The 17,135-nt window shown below is 44.4% G+C and overlaps 2 protein-coding genes across 2 annotated transcripts in view; one reads left to right on the top strand and one right to left on the bottom strand.

Moving 5' to 3' along the window:
• The window catches only part of LOC144826534 (dual oxidase 2-like), a 193,696-nt gene extending 186,945 nt beyond the window's left edge, over positions 1-6,751 (bottom strand). Inside the window, exon 1 of the mRNA XM_078684965.1 lies at positions 6,619-6,751. The gene's annotated coding sequence lies outside the window, so the exon portion shown is untranslated. The remainder of the gene's footprint in view (positions 1-6,618) is intronic.
• A 189-nt stretch (positions 6,752-6,940) lies between these two features.
• Positions 6,941-17,135, top strand: part of DUOXA2 (dual oxidase maturation factor 2) — a 32,756-nt gene continuing 22,561 nt past the window's right edge. Inside the window, exon 1 of the mRNA XM_078684963.1 lies at positions 6,941-7,008. The gene's annotated coding sequence lies outside the window, so the exon portion shown is untranslated. The remainder of the gene's footprint in view (positions 7,009-17,135) is intronic.

The following is a 17,135-nucleotide window of genomic DNA, read 5'->3' as shown; positions in this document are numbered from 1 at the left end:
TTTCTTGGTTCTTACAAAAGCTCCATTGCAAATAGAAAATGTCCCTCTAGACCTATATTTCTTTACATAAGGCTCATTATAAGCTCATACATGGGGCACAAGAAAATACTCTGCTACACACAGAACTGATATTTCTTTTTCTCTTTTATTTCCTTTTTTTCCATTTTTAAATCATTCATCTGTTATATTTTATTTTTCGCATTTTATTGCATTATCATTTGTAAATCATTTATCTAAAATTTCATTACACACGGAGCCATAGAAAATTGATCAACTTTTACAAAAATATAGCAATCTTTCTTAAAGAGAAAATTTATACAAAAATAGTACACAATATATATAAATTGAAATCAACCTTCAGAATTCACAACTAATTAAAGAATCCAAACTCACAATCCCCCATACTCATTCATACCTCTTCTCACTACACATCCGCATCTCTTACACTCAATACACACATACTATACTCCCCAAAACCAGACTACATACACAGATGGAACCATTGGGGTGAGGAACTCAACCCTCTAATGCTGTGCTGAGAGCTGGGGCGTTTCACGCAAACTGGTCAACGCACGTTTCAATGGCCTATTTTGCTTTTCTTGCCATCTTCTTCAGGACCTGTTACTTTAGAGATTTGTAATGGGCAGGATGGACTGGGAGAACAAATCTTCTTATACTTATTCAGGAATATCAGCAAATAGTTCAACAACACATGCTGGTGTATCACCACCGTCAGTTTTCAATTGCTAATCCCCCACTCTATGGTTTTTTGCTCTTTTTTTGCTAAATATTCTGCACCCTTTCAGGCGTCCACTTTTCAGTTAGTACTTCTCTTACATATGGTTTTTACGGTGGTGGGCAAAATCGCATAAAGTTCGTGTGATTACTCCGTCTCTAACAATCACAATGTTGCTAGGATTCACTTTTCTTCTTTAGTAGGGCTTATAGATGGAAACTGCTGTGAGGACGTTCTGTTTGTTCTTCTTTTGCTGACTCAACGTACTCGTTCAGTGGGTCAGCGTGTCCGGCAAAGCCTCATGTGCTCAGTCTCGATGTGTCAAAAGCTCCTCCAAGCTACCAGTAGACACTTCATTCTGAGAAATTCAAATGTAAATTATCATAGTTACTACTACACTACACTGCCCAGGTTTATCTTGTATCAGATTCAAAGGTCATGACGCTCCCAATCAGATGAGGCTTTAAAACCCAGGCGCAAGGCATGCACCGAGAGAGGGCATGGTTGGTATTTTGCTGCTACTCTGAACCAGAAGTTTTTTCAATGTATTATGTACCCCTTTTTATAAAAATGTATAAATGAAAACTTCCCCTCCTTTAAAGTGTAAAGGTTGATCTACGCCATGACGTGCAAACGATACATGAAGCTTTTCAATAGGTAAAGTTACTTTCCAAAGTTCTTGCTATATTTCTGTGCTTGGTAATATTTTTTTTTAAAAATTATATATCGCTCACAAAATCAAGAAGCTGCTTCAGAGCACTAATAAAAATAGAAAACGGTCACACACGCCTGTAGATGTGTGGATTACAAATTACACCAATTGAGCACTCCTTATAGTGATGCAAAGACATGTACTGGCCAAGGCACATGATAATATTCATTTGATGAAATTTGCATATGTAATGAATCATTGCATAATAATGCATATTGTGAAAAAGCAATCATTGCATTCCTTGATATGTTTTACTACATGGTATGTATGACTAAATATATATCTATGTATACATATACTCATGCATACTTTTGAAAATGTTTACTAAATTAATGAATTTGTTTCATCATGAAACCTTAGCTAGAGTTGAAGTGTCTATGGAAGAGGAGGGGCTTTAGCTCCTTCCTAAATATTGCCATATGCATCACATCAGACTGGTGCTTTGCAGGAACAAACAAAAAAGTTGACTGACAGAAATGTGTTGTTTATATTTACATAGGTATTGTATGCTGGACATGTATTTACATGTGCATATAAGAAATATCAAACAAAGTGTGTACCTTCAATTGAAAATAGATCCATTAGATTGAAATATCAGTTCCTGCAACAACGCAATATCATTGGACATTGCATATTTATTTCCCACCTACTTTGGGGGCTTGTTCCCGGCTGTCCAGGTTCAAGGTAGGGTAGCTTTGGTGCCCGGCCTTCAAAATTCATAATTTAGCAGTTTATGACTTGTTAAAGAAAACTGGAGAGCGTGGTCATTCCCATGTCTTAATTTGGAAGGCGGGCCCGTGGGTCAGGGGGTCCTGTGGGTCACACAAGGCATCTGGCCTGGGTGTAATTCGGATGACGTGGCAGGCTTCCTACATGTAATTTAGTCAGCCTGGCTCCAATGTCCATGGGTGAATGCTTGTGGTTGCCTCACATGACTAGGATGCCCACTGCCCTGCCATGTACCCATGTTTAGGGAAAAGCCTCACACTCTCACGGCACGTGGTGGTGCTGATCCGCTTTCTATGTAGTGGTGATGCTCCTGGCTTTCACCAGCAGACGCAGTCATGGGCGTTCACTTGTAGTGCCACAGTAGTAGCGTCCCTTATTGGTTTTCACTTATAGTGTAATAGTGGCACAGCTTTCACTTATAGAACTGACAGCACTCATTGGTTTTCACTTATAATGGCACAGAACTGACGGCACTCATTGACTTTCACTTATAATGACACCGAAGTGGTGGCACTCTTTGACTTTCGCTTATAAAGGCACAGAAGTGGTGGCACTCTTTGACTTTCACTTAGAATGGCACCGAAGGGGTGGCACTCTTTGACTTTCACTTATAAAGGCACAGAAGAGGTGGCACTCTCTGACTTTCACTTATAATGGCACAGAACTGACGGCACTCATTGACTTTCACTTATAATGACACCGAAGTGGTGGCACTCTTTGACTTTCGCTTATAAAGGCACAGAAGTGGTGGCACTCTTTGACTTTCGCTTAGAATGGCACCGAAGGGGTGGCACTCTTTGACTTTCACTTATAAAGGCACAGAAGAGGTGGCACTCTCTGACTTTCACTTATAATGGCACAAAACTGACGGCACTCATGGACTTTCGCTTATAATGACAACGAAGTGGTGGCACTCTTTGACTTTTGCTTATAAAGGCACAGAAGTGGTGGCACTCTTTGACTTTCGCTTAGAATGGCACCGAAGGGGTGGCACTCTTTGACTTTCGCTTATAAAGGCACAGAAGAGGTGGCACTCTTTGACTTTCGCTTATAAAGGCACAGAAGAGGTGGCACTCTTTGACTTTCGCTTATAATGACACCGAAGTGGTGGCACTCTTTGACTTTCGCTTATAATGGCACCAAAGTGGTGGCACTCTTTGACTTTCGCTTATAATGGCACCGAAGTGATGGCACTCTTTGACTTTCGCTTATAATGGCACCGAAGTGGTGGCACTCTTTGACTTTCGCTTATAATGGCACCGAAGTGGTGGCACTCTTTGACTTTCGTTTATAATGGCACAGAAGTGGTGGCACTCATTGACTTTCGCTTATAATGGCACCGAAGTGGTGGCACTCTTTGACTTTTGCTTATAATGGCACAGAAGTGGTGGCACTCATTGACTTTCACTTACATGGCACAGAAGTGGTGGCACTCTTTATGGCACAGAAGTGGTGGCACTCTTTGACTTTCACTTATAATGGCAAAGAAGTGGTGGCACTCTTTGACTTTTGCTATAATGGCACCAAAGTGGTGGCGCTCTGACTTTCGCTTATAATGGCACAGAAGTTGTGGCACTCATAGAGTTTCGCTTATAATGGCACAGAAGTGGTGGCACTCATAGAGTTTCGCTTATAATGACACCGAAGTGGTGGCACTCTTTGACTTTCGCTTATAATGGCACCAAAGTGGTGGCACTCTTTGACTTTCGCTTATAATGGCACCGAAGTGGTGGCACTCTTTGACTTTCGCTTACAATGGCACCGAAGTGGTGGAACTCTTTGACTTTCGCTTATAATGGCACCGAAGTGGTGGCACTCTTTGACTTTCGTTTATAATGGCACAGAAGTGGTGGCACTCATTGACTTTCGCTTATAATGGCACCGAAGTGGTGGCACTCTTTGACTTTTGCTTATAATGGCACAGAAGTGGTGGCACTCATTGACTTTCATTTACATGGCGTAGAAGTTGTGGCACTCTTTATGGCACAGAAGTGGTGGCACTCTTTGACTTTCACTTATAATGGCAAAGAAGTGGTGGCACTCTTTGACTTTTGCTATAATGGCACCAAAGTGGTGGCGCTCTGACTTTCGCTTATAATGGCACAGAAGTTGTGGCACTCATAGAGTTTCGCTTATAATGGCACAGAAGTGGTGGCACTCATAGAGTTTTGCTTATAATGGCACAGAAGTGGTGGCCAAAATATTAAGGTGTCTCTCACTTAGTATCCTTACCAATACATGCTCCTCTCCCTTTCACTGCCCCTCAATTCCCCCTCATGTGCCCTGCTTGACATATAATGTGTTTTAAAATGATATGCCAGTGTGATAGTTGGAAAATGTAACACTCCCACCCCCCAAAAAAATAAAAAATCTAACCAAGCTACGCCCCAGTAGCGGTGGCGCTCATTGGCGTTCAGTAGTGCATTAGCAGAGACACAGGCCGCTTATGCAGTTAATACCCACTCACCCACTAAAAAGATGCCTTCTCTGCGCATATAGATGGCCTTTCTCACTCCATCTCGCTGTCTTTATCTCTCTGTCTAGCTCCGTCTCAACCTCCCCCTCTCGGCGAATGAGTAAGTGGTACATAGTACTGCACGTTGTCGTTTCCTAGTGCTGTGAGACTTTCACTCCCTGTAGGTCTTGCATAGCAGAAGAATTACTTTTCTTGAGGATTTTTCAGTCCTTTCCTGTTTCTCATCTGGTGCTCCCAGAGCACGTAGGGACAGCACCGCTAGCTTACATGAACCATTTCCACCTCCAAATCCGTCTGACACAGCACATCTCGTCAGTCATGCATGTAAAAAGTAACTAACAACATACATGTTCACATTTAGGAGGTTGCAGGGTTTTCCTAATGCTGTGAAATATGTAAATGTAAATGTAAATGTATAGGCATTTATATAGCGCACTACTTACCCGTAGGGTCCCAAGGCGCTTCGACCGCTGCGAAACCCTTCCTGGCTTCCCTGAGAGATGGTCCCTTAATGGGTATCTCCAGGGTGAGACCAGGCATCCCCGGCGGTCTGGTGGGGCCGTTAGTGAAGATGAGGCAAGCTAATGCCCAGAGTTGCCGAGTGTGAACGCTGATCAGAGTGGGCACCGAGGCGAGAATTATCGAGTCCGCTGACCCTGGTCCAGAAACCTGCTGCGCCGGGAATCGAACCCTGGTCCCGGGCCGTCCTCTGCTCTCGGGTCTGCCGCCTCTAACCAGTGAGCCAAAATATGCTAGATTTATGCTCAAAGTTCTGCTACAACAGCCGTCAAGACTTCTGCTCTGTGAGTGACAAAAGAGGCGGGGTGGCTCAGAGACTTTCTGTGATCGACAGGTCATGAACTAGAATCCGGCAGGGCCCACTCTGCCTTCTATCCTTTCCAAGCGGGCAAATTGAATGTCGCTAATATAGTACCGCTGAAACTGCAGAAGTGCAGTATGAGTGCTACATGAAAGACAGCCTGCTGTTCGTGTTTCTCAACAGTGTTGCTCATTTGCCTCAATTTCAATCTCATGTTTTTAAAGTTCAGTGTAAGATCTACACGTCTGTTTTATTTGGTAGTTTCAAAGTGCCGCCGAGTTATTCAGCTGGACTTTTTTCTAATCTCGCGCGAAAACGCTGCAGCCCAGTTGATTGGAGCGGCGGGTTTGGAGGGAAGATATCTTGTTTGTCAGCCTCTGGGCTCCCCGACGCCTCTCACAGAAGCATCGTGTGAATTAAATCACAGATATGAAACAATATTGTGTGTCCAATCGCCCGCTAAAACGTAATTGAAGACGTCTCTTTGCCCTAAATATTGCTCTGCCATAAATTTTTACAAGTGTTTATCAAAGTTTAGATCGTCTCACTCATAAACGTTTACAAGTTGTTATCAAAGTTTAGATGGTCTCACCCATGTGTACGTGCTGGTTAGATTAAGGACAATAAAGCCAATCACAGATCCAATGAGAGCCTGCCTCCTTCTGCCAGCTAAGACATGACGTGTTTATTTATGATAGCATCTCAAACAGAGACAAACAAACCAATTTGAAATAAAGATACATTCTTTTTCCTGAATGATCATCCAAGCTATAAAATAATCCCATGATAAGGATCACAATGGAAGTGTTTGGGCGCCCTCTGGTGGTTGTCTGTAGAACTTGGTGTATCACACGAATAAATAAAAGCCCTGCATATGTTTCTCAATGTCCTACGACTCTCACCTTTATCTTCTTGGCCCAAATCATTTCGGTCAATTTGTACAAAGTTGATACAAACATTTTACGATATATTTATGAACACCAAAAGCAATTTATTTCTCTTTGTGCACTCTTTGTACAGCAAAAACTAAACGGCGTAAGACACCTAGAGACATCCAGTCTCCAAATTAAACATGACATTCAGATAACCTCTCGTAAAAACACACACTACACATTGGCGAAGCAAGAACAATAACAGAAGCTTACCTGCAGTTTGCTTTGTTGTTTCAAGGTCTGGGCTGACTGCACTTCTCTCTCCACCTCTTCACCTGAGCTCAGCCAGAAGCGACTGATGTAACTTTGGTCCCTGACTCCCTGAGCTCACAGCAGGAAGTGCCTGCTTCCAGGGATGAAGGAATCCGGGCGGGGCCTGGGCCCAAATTTGCATACCTTCATGCAATCTCAGAAAGTTTTGGGAGGTTCATGCACTGGGGAAAGGAAAGGATGTGACGCTCGGGCTTGGCACGTTTCCCCAATCCTAAATGAGTATAAAAGAGGCCTTGCAGCACTTCAGTCGGCACTCAACCCTGCAGAACGTACTGGACCTTAGAGGGACTCTTGGCCCTGCTGCTGCGCAACATCTCCTGAGCCACACAGGTGAGCTCATTCTGCGCCTCGTTTTATTTCACTTTTGAAAAGCAAAGAAAGGCGCTTTAAATGTACAGGATAGGCATCTTTAGCTGTGCATATTATGTGATTTAATATTGTATCGTGCTGCCTTACTCTCTGCTGTGTTGTTTTATTTTATGCTACTTTGTATTTATATCTTGCTTTTACTGATAATCTCTTTTGAGAAATTAACTGTACCTGATGAGTGAAAGATCGTGGGTCATTCAGGGAATGTATCTCAGAATAGAAGAGTTTATATTTTCTTGTTTTGTAATATTTGTTTTTAATTAAAATATGCCGTCTTTACATAAAACAGCTTACATTTCTTTCCCAAAAAAGAAAGTCCACTTTGTTGTACGGAATTAAATATATGATTCTCAGTGTCATTCTGAACATAACAAATCCAAATATACTCATTGGATTTACTATCAGAAAGCGGCATAAATAACATGTATCAGAGACGGGCACTAATACCCCTTGGATGCAGAGGGCAATCAACTTTTACATGTATTCCTGAATCTATTCACATTTAACAGTCCCGTGAGATGTTTGGGTTGATTAATTCTAACCTAGTTTGATGCCAGTCATTATTTCTCGTTGGAGCCCCCCCCCCTTAACCCTCCGAGGAGGCTGTGTACCGATGACGAGGGCGATCTCAACAAGAGTACCCCCCAAAGGTTGTCTGTTTGTAACCCCTTCCCACAAGGCCTGCACCGACAATCTTTCTAATTGATGCCAGCCAGGCACAATCAATATCCCACATTAAAACAAAAACGAAAGCAGTCTGTAGCTTCCCTTGACCTCAAAGAAGCAAGTTATGGTACTCGGGCATTTGATTGTGTATATAAATGAATGGCAATATATTGATTAGCCTGCTTTATATTTCCAATTCTTTGCCGAGTGACACACTTGAAAGAGGAGCAGGTGATGTTCGTATTAATAAGCAATTTCCCCACCCCCAGTGTTTCCATCTCTCCTCTTTGCCTCTTATTGTGGAATTTTGTTGTCATTCCTTTGTTGACTTGATCTCCTCCTGCCAGGGGGTTAGAGGTCCTCAGTGCAATATAAATCCCTTAAACTCCCCATATGGAGACAGAGAGCCAGTGTTATTGCTCAATAATGCTGAATCCAAGCAGATTATCCGGAGTGAAGTGGATAGTGGGAGTGACGATGCGCCCATCCAGATGGGATCTCAGTGTTATCCAAAGAACCAGATCTGACTCTCTTGGTATCTTTGCTAGGGCAGAATTGATAAGCCACCAATATTTTTGTTTGAATCTATATAACCCAGTGCAGCAACCAAAATATTATATCTCTTAGTTCTAATTGAAGGCGCCCAAGACATCCTGTTGTCCAAGACGAGACCCAACTAGTAATGCCTCTGGTAGACCACCAATGTATTGGTTAAAGGAGCAAGCCGGCGAATAATGTCACACTAAACCTCAAAACCCAAGTGGACGCCATCAAACGCGCTCTAGAATGCCTGTTGTGGGTGGTTGTTATAGATGTAGAACACAGTCCTACTTTACCCTTCCCATGTGTTAAAGTCTGTCAGTGTCCGGCATTTACAAGATGAACGATGGTTCAATCTTAACGATGGAGGATTCAGGTTAAACTCAATAAAGGAACAGGGATACCTCAGGCATCAGATTTTTCCAGAGATTAAATGTATTACTGATGAGACTCACAAAACCTCAGGAACATTTTCTGTATTCATGCCGGCTTCATATACCTGTGCGCGGACTGCGGTTCACCATCCTGCATATTGAGGAATCGCTGTCCTGGACCAGCCTGCTGAGCCCAAAGCCACCTAAACTTTCTAAAAGGAAATACAATTTTGTGGCTGAGCTGCTTTGGAGTTCAAAGCTGCTGTGTTCAAGTCAAGATCTAAATTGACCATTAAAAACTGGGCCATTACATAATTAATCCGCATATTTTGAACTGACTGCCTTGGAAATTGAGGGAGATTCACAAATTGGCTGAGCTGTTAAGGGACCACCTACCACCAATTTTCAAGAAGATGTTTTTACTTCTTATGGTCACTATCATTTTGTGCTACTTTCTGAATAGTAATCATCGTTTTTAATACTGCAGGCTTTTTGTTTATTCGTCTTAATCTGTACATTTTTAATTTATGGCCGGCCTTCCACACAGATTCAGCTGCAGGTCTATCCTTAATTTCTTCATTACAGTTCTTTGTGCACGTGACACTTCGTCAATAAGCTGTTTATTGTAATATCCCTTTATGGCTGAAGGCGTTAGTGCTGTTATTAGTAGAAAGCAACATTTCTAGCCTGTATTTATTCTCGGTTAACAAGAGAGTTGAGTAATGTAATGTGCGCGTGGAGAGTGCGTCATTCACCCTCGGGGAGGACTCTCCTGGCATCTTTACAAATACCACCTGTTTATTTCTCAACCGTTTGCTCGAAGGGTGCGCTTCTGCGGGGGAGTTAGCCCAGACCACTGGCCTTCTCTGATCTTTGGCCCTTCAGGTTCCAGGTTTGAGAGCAAGGCTGCCCGCCCTTCTCCCCCGTGGCTTCCCCTTCAGTCTGCTGTTTACACTGCTGCCAATAAGCCCCATCATGCCATGATGCTCGTTTTTAACCAACCCTTGTTATGTAGAATGTTGTATGCTGGGACTTGTAGTTTTTCCTTACTTATCGCAATTGGTGATCTACTCGACCTGGAAGATTACACCAGGTTTACTATGCAAGAACAGCAAAGGACGGTACTTGCACTTCTCGGCAGGTCTGATCATTATTGGAAAGTACCAGCACTTCTCCCCGTGGCTGCTCTCCTAGCAATGCTCACCGCCAGCACTTCCCGTCATGGATGCTGTGTCTGCAATGAGCAGTGCCAGCACTTTTCAGCAGGTCTCCTGTGCAAGTAACCCGTAGCACGGCCCGTCTCCGCGGGACTGTCAGACTTGCAAATGACAGCAGCAGCACTCTTGTGCGGGGGCGCAATGACCGTAATGGGCAGTGCAAGCATCTCTCAGCCGTTTTGTGTACAAGTAATGGGCAGTACCTGCAGTTTTCTCAACGGCTGCTCGGGACAGTTCCAGCAGATATGAATACCCTGCTTGTAATGGGCAGAACCAGAACTTCTCAGCATGGCTGCAATACTTACAATCGGTAGAACAAACACTTCTCGTCAAGGCTGCTATACTTGCAATGGACAGAACCAGCACTTCTGAGTGGGGCTGCTGTACTTGCAATGGACAGAACCAGCACTTCTGAGCGGGGCTGCTATACTTGCAAAGGGAAGAACCAGCACTTCTGAGCGGGGCTGCTATACTTGCAACTGGAAGAACCAGCACTTCTGAGCGGGGCTGCTATACTTGCAATGGACAGAACCAGCACTTCTGAGCGGGGCTGGCGGCTGCTATGCTTGCAATGGACAGAACCAGCACTTCTGAGCGGGGCTGCTAAACTTGCAATGGACAGAAACTGCACTCCTCTGAGGGGCTGCTATACCTGCAATGGACAGAGCCAACACTTCTCAGGGGGACTGCTATACTTGCAATGTGCAGAAACAGCACTTCTCAGGGAGGCCGCTATATTTGCAAAGGGAAGAATCAGCACTTCTGATCGGGGCTGCTAAACTTGCAATGGACAGAAACTGCACTCCTGGGGGGGAGGGGGGCTGCTATACCTGCAATGGACAGAGCCAGCACTTCTCAGGGAGGCCGCTATACTTGCAATGTGCAGAAACCGCACTTCTCATCCAGGCGGCTATACTTGCATTGGACAGAAGAACCAGCACTTCTAAGCGGGGCATATAAACATGCAATGTGCAGAAAGAGCACTTCTCAGGGGGGCTGCTATACTTGCAATGGGCAGAACCAGCCCGGTTCAGCAGGGCTGTAATGCACGTTATGGGCAGCACCAGCAGTTCTCACCATAGCCGCTCTTCCAGCAATGGGCAGTACCAGCACTAGCCGACAAGGCAGTTCTGTTATGCACAGACTCAGCTCTTCTCGGCAGAGCTGTGTGCGCAACCCAGCTTCCTTCAGCCGAGCTGTGTACTGCGTACAGTTCACATGACCGCGTCAGGTCTTCCTTGCAGAACAGGAACTTTCCCTTTCATGGGACAGCGTCAGACTCCTCTGCCAGACTCTCACGCCTTTTGTGGGACAGTGCCAGCACTTCCCTGCAGGACGGCCATACTTTAAATGGAGCACACCTCCGTTTCGGCAGAAAGCAGGGATGTAAGGAGATTCCTACACCTTCCCCTCTAGCACTTGGAACGATAAAACATACGTGAATCTTGAAATATCGCAAAAGAAAAATTCACATTTTGAGACGGACAGACGAATTCTATTTTTCACCCGTGATAGCTACACATGTCAATAAATAAACAGAGCTGCCACATTCGAGACTGCAGCTACTTCAGTGAAATCATCTCCTGTAAAAAGCAATCCAATGAATGCCCCTGAATGAATTTAAGCGGGTTGTCCATCTATTAAAAGCAAGCTATGTGGAGACAGTCATTTTACTTGCATCCGTTGAATGTGCCAAGATATTTGTAGTAGTGGCCACACCAATCTTTATCTTTGAAAGATATTGCCTCCAGAGGTACGATACCATGGGTGGCATCCAGCTGTGTGAATAAATGAGACATTATGAATGAGTTTTGAAATGTAGTTCAGTTATTGCCTTATTTTGATCACAGTATGCCAATGCTTTGAGGCATGAAACTATTGGGACTTCAGGAGATATTTCATAAGTGTCCAAATAAATCCCATTACTTAGCAGTTTACATCCTTAATGGGGCGTTTTCATGGTGGGCATCCAGCTCAAGCAGTGGGTTCTCCGTGCCATGGTTGTGGCCTTGCATTTCAAATGCTCCACTCCAGAAGGACCACATAGTGGATACTCATTCCTGGAAGCACAGGAGTGTCGATTGTGAGACCCATGGCCGATTTGTGTCATATTGCAGCAGGCGATTGACTGCACTGGGCTATCCTGTGCATGACTATCTGCAGAGGATGTGATGATCTGGCTTTTTAGGGTAGTACCGCAAGATGCCAAGTTGCAGCAAGGTCCTCTTCACCTCAATTATCACCAGTACGTTTTCCTGGTACCAGGAACCAATGTGTTATGTGTCACATCATGTCAAGAGTAATCAGATGGAGTAACATGGGGTCTACACTTCTCAACATGTAGTATTTAGGGTTTGACCTCACATGTCCCTTTCTGGGTTAATTTGATTACAGTAATATGCGTCCGTCACTTCCCAACTTGGAAGAATTGGAATATGACCCAACTTGTCATGTGCCATATTCCAAGAATAGATAAACTGCTGTAAAGTGAGGCTCAGGCTACTCAAAGTGTAGGAATTAGAGTATGACTCAATCCGTCAAGTGCCACATGTCAAGAATAATGCGGTATTAGAACTATTGGCCTCTCACTTCCTAATATGAGACATCAGGGTATGGTTTTAGGTGTGCCTTTTTATTAACTTGATATCTAACAGTGACTTTTGGTGTTACTCAACAGTCAGATAACAGGTTTTTTCTTTGGAGTTTTATATAACGTGAACTAGACTCAAAGGTATCTCAACACTTTACATGAGCACCATTTGAATTACAGACAAACACATTTATTTTTGTTATGCATGGGGAGATTAAATAATTTGCCCAGAATCACAGGATGTTGAGCATCTCTGCTGAGACTTGAACCCAGTTCTCCACCACGAAGGTCGACCGCATTAAGTTGATTTAAACTGCAGCAGATATTGATAGATGCTGGGAAACATCCATTACATCAAAGTGAATACTACGATGTGCGTTTACAAAACAAGCACTACCCTGACTGACATTACAACGCGTTATATTATCACGCATGTTACAGCAATTTGCTTTAGGGGACATGCTGTTGGGTTTTAAGTCCAACACCTTTCCTACTGATACACTGACTGGAGTTGGAATAGTAATGTATACTATTGCAAAGTCCAGCGCCCCCCTAAGGCAAGTTATTGTAATAACATGTGTGGTAAAGAAATGTGCAGTAACATCGCACTCAAGGTACTGAGTACAGTGTAAAGGCATGCCTGGTAAATGAATACCGGTTTACGTCATACAGCCATGGATGCTTGTTTGGTGCCTTAAACTCCAACAAAACCCTTCATGGCACTTTGAAACCCATAAGTGAACAGGAGAATGTCCTGATCAACACAAGTTCTTGCATAAACATTTTGTGAGAGGAAGTCATCAAATTGGATAGCTAGAAGTCTGCAGTGATTCCCCTTTGTAGTGATAAAGGCCAAAACCTGATTTTCCTTTTTAAGTTCTGAGATGTGCTGCTGGCTGTACTTTCAGCACATGTCCCGTGTCTCCATGACAGCCTACAGCACAAGTTTGGAAGGGCGAAGCATGTTTGGGAGATCCCAGAAATTCCAAGAAAAGCTTCAGCGTGTCTTACAAACCACAAATATGGCATTTGTTGGAGGCTCTAATTTAAATCTCGTAAACAGGCTTTAAAGGATTGGCCTCCCTGGTTATGTCATTAACAATTGCCCAAGAACACACAAACATCCAGGGATGAAAACAGGAGCTTGCAAAACCAACTCTAACGAAACTGCAAAGCTCGTAAGTCCTCGTTACCAAGTGTTCTTTAACTCTCCCCGTCCCCCTTCTATGATCAGCTCCTTGCCACCTCAGATTAGGGCATCCGGGCGACTACTCCGTCTCTTGTCTCTCTGGCCTTCCACGGAACAGGGGATCCCTCCTGCTCCACAGAGAGCTGTTCAGTTCTGCCACCCTGTAAAAGGGGATGGTCTGGCCACTTGGCAGAGCCCATCGACCATGGTGGCAATTAAGTTTTTGACTGGCCTCCCAGGAAAGTACCCAAGCCATGGCGGTGGGGGAGGGGTCGAGTTCTGTGCTGAGCCTCCAGCAAAACGTGTCTGCCATGTGGGAGCCTGACATTTCCATGGTCAATCCTTTAGCCGACTTCGGGCCATGGGGGAACATGTGATCTAAATTGTGAATCGGCCAGTAGAGCCTCACGGCCAGCAGAGTGCCTGGGATCTCCTTTGGGGAATCCTTTAGCACGACCCAGCTGCCACTGGCCAACCTGGGTATCGTTTGTGAATCTTCCTGCTACTTGTCACTCTGACTCCTCCAGTGGGAGCCTGAGAGTCCAACTGCACATCTTCTAACAGAGTCACTTGATAAGGGTGGTCCTGGGATTTACATTGTGAATCCTGTATCATGGCCGGATGGCCCTGGGGGACCCTAGGATTTACATTGTGAATCCTGTATCATGGCTGTATGGCCCTAGGGACCCTGGAATTTACATTGTAAATCCTGTATCATGGCCATAAGCCCCAGGGGGACCCGGGGATTTACATTGTGAATCCTATATCATGGCCGAATGGCCCTGGGATTTACATTTTGAATCCTGTATCATGGCCGTAGGGCCCTGAGATTTACAGTTTGAATCCTGTATCATGGCCGGATGGCCCTGGGGACCCTAGGATTAACATTGTGAATCCTGTATCATGGCCGTATGGCCCTGGGATTTACATTTTGAATCCTGTATCATGGCCGTATGGCCCTGGGATTTACAGTTTCAATCCTGTATCAAGGCTGTAAGGCCTTGGGGGAGCCTGGGGTTCACGTTGTGAATCATACGGGAGGAGCTCCCCTGCCGTGGGAGGGGCTTGATTTCCATTGTGAATCCTTCAACGCATCCCTCAGCCCCTGGTGATCCTAGGATGTCCACTCTGAATAATTCAGTGATCCCCTCTGCCACGGATAGCCTGGTATTCCCATTCTGAATTCTACTGCAGAGCACTTCTGCCATGAGGAGCCTAGGGTAAATCCTCCCCAGAGCTCCTCCGCCATAGGGGAGGCTGAATTTCAACTTACATCCTCTTGCAGAGCTCCTCTGTTATCAGGTTTCTTAAGTGAATCCACCAAGGAGCTCCTCTGCAGTGGGGGGGGAGGGGGAAAAGGCTAGGGTGGGCGTGGTTTATACTGCAAATCCTCCAGCAGAGCTCGTCTTCCATTGGGGAGCCTGGGATTTTTATCTTGAATTCTCCACTACAGTTCTTCTGTAGGCGAGGGAGCCTAGAATTTCCATTAGAAATATTTTGCCTGAGACCTTCAGCAATGGTGAAACCTGAGATTTCCATTGTGAATCCTGAATCATAGCCTCTGGCCTTCGGTGGGTTGGTGGTTTTCCCTGGTTCTGTTTCAATGTGCTACAATTCTGCTGTGCCGGTCACACTGACTAGCCGCAAATTCTACTGTTCCATGCTGGGACTCGACTCTCTTATGCACGCATCCCACCTCTTCCAAGCCTAGAATGCCCACTTAAAGAATGGCAGATGGTTCAGCAGTCTACTTATTAGTCACCTACGGTGTTGGCTGTTGATCGCAGAGATCTCGTTCAAAGCCTGGCATCTTCACCCAGGTCTGGTGGCTCATACCCGCTTATGGTGGCTCAGTGGACTAAGGCATCCACCCCAGGGATCTGTAGTCCCAGGTTTAAATCGCAGCAGGTCCACTGAGGCTTTCATCTTTCTACAGTCGATAAAATGAGTACCATGTGAGTTTAGTAACTGTCTGTATCAAGAGAGAGAAGTGTACCCTTAGTATAGACCAATATTCAGAAATATTTGAAATTTATTGGGAGTGAATGCCCCTTTACAACACCCTAAAACGTTTCACTGTCGGAAACAAAATGCAATAAATATTGCAAAAAAGAACTCGGAGAAAGATGTGTTTTTTGCATAAAATATGAGTGCCACATCCTTTGTTTGTGAAAATGCCATTGTTTAGAAAGCCAAACCATATTTGGATCAAAAAGGCCAGTATATGGCAAAAAAGGACATGTCCTTCTTGTGGGTGTTTGTGATGCTACTATTTGATAAAACACTCTCGAAACTTGGCGATCATCTGTGTTAACGTTGCTGTTGCAAATACGGCCATGCATTTTGGCTTGACTTTCTCAATACTTTATGGTTTCATTTCAATGGATTTCGAAATGGGTGGACAACACTAGGGTGTTTGCAGATGGGATATGCAGTGAAATCACAGATCCAAGGTTTCCACACACAGAACACCAGAGACACAGTTTTGTTGTCAACAAGAGCTGATAGGTAGAGCAGAGGCCGTACCACTGAAAATGTGAACAGGGGGAATCAAGTGTTCAAATCAGGAATGATAAGATTATATACAAGTGCCAAGCTTCAAATTGTAAACACAAATTTGAAAGATTGCCAGTCATGGTGTGTACTTCACGAAAAAGACATTCACAGTGCATCTGGTTAAAAGTGTTTCTTCAGAATTTGGATTAAAAGTTGTAAGTTTCCTGACACACTGGCATCTTAGTCTGACCAGTGACCTGTTATCTCTGTAGAATGGGTCTTAAACACAGTGTCCTTACCCGGTCCTGCAAGGCGGCTTGCAGGGATTTTTAGGTCCTGTCTGGGCAACACATGCGCTGTCTCCTTAGAGACTCTGTATCTTCTCAATGGATTTTTGGCAGGCCCAGCGATTGTCATTGGTTCTTTAATGTGTCTTTTAAAATTTCTTGGTTTTGTTTTGTGACTCAATTTCATGGGTCTCGCCTTTTGGTATGTTGCCGACGCCAGCAGCAGCCGGTGCAGGTAAGCGCGTTGGGGCAGTGCTGGGGGGATGTCGACAGAAGACCGAATAGGAGCCATTCCCTTATTTAATTTGCCCTATTCCGTCGTCTGTCGGGACCCCTCCACCCTACTGCACTTATCTGCACTGGCCGCTGCTGCCTGACGCTCATGGACAGTGTCCCTGTTACATGTATATAGTATCTTCTGCTGATTTTGGTACTTTTGTTTGACTTTTTGAGGTTTTGCCTGCACAGTGCTGTGCTTGAGAAATCTATTGTATTTAATTTAAACTTAAAAGGGACTTACATCCTGCCTTCTCTCTTTCTTTCTCATTGGTGCCTGTACGTGCCACTAACCTTTCCTCCATTTCTATTGGCTGTAGCATATTTTCATGCATTTATTAATGCTTGTTCATTGTCCGCTTCTCTTTTCAGTTTTCTGTGCTGAACTACTGAAACATCCACTTTGGTGAAACTATATTTTCATAAGGTTTTGCCATTTACTATTGCAGCATA

The sequence above is a fragment of the Lissotriton helveticus genome, chromosome 3_2 (assembly GCF_964261635.1).
Source record: "Lissotriton helveticus chromosome 3_2, aLisHel1.1, whole genome shotgun sequence".
Lineage (NCBI taxonomy): Eukaryota > Metazoa > Chordata > Amphibia > Caudata > Salamandridae > Lissotriton > Lissotriton helveticus.
This window is presented reverse-complemented; position numbering and strand designations above follow the sequence as displayed.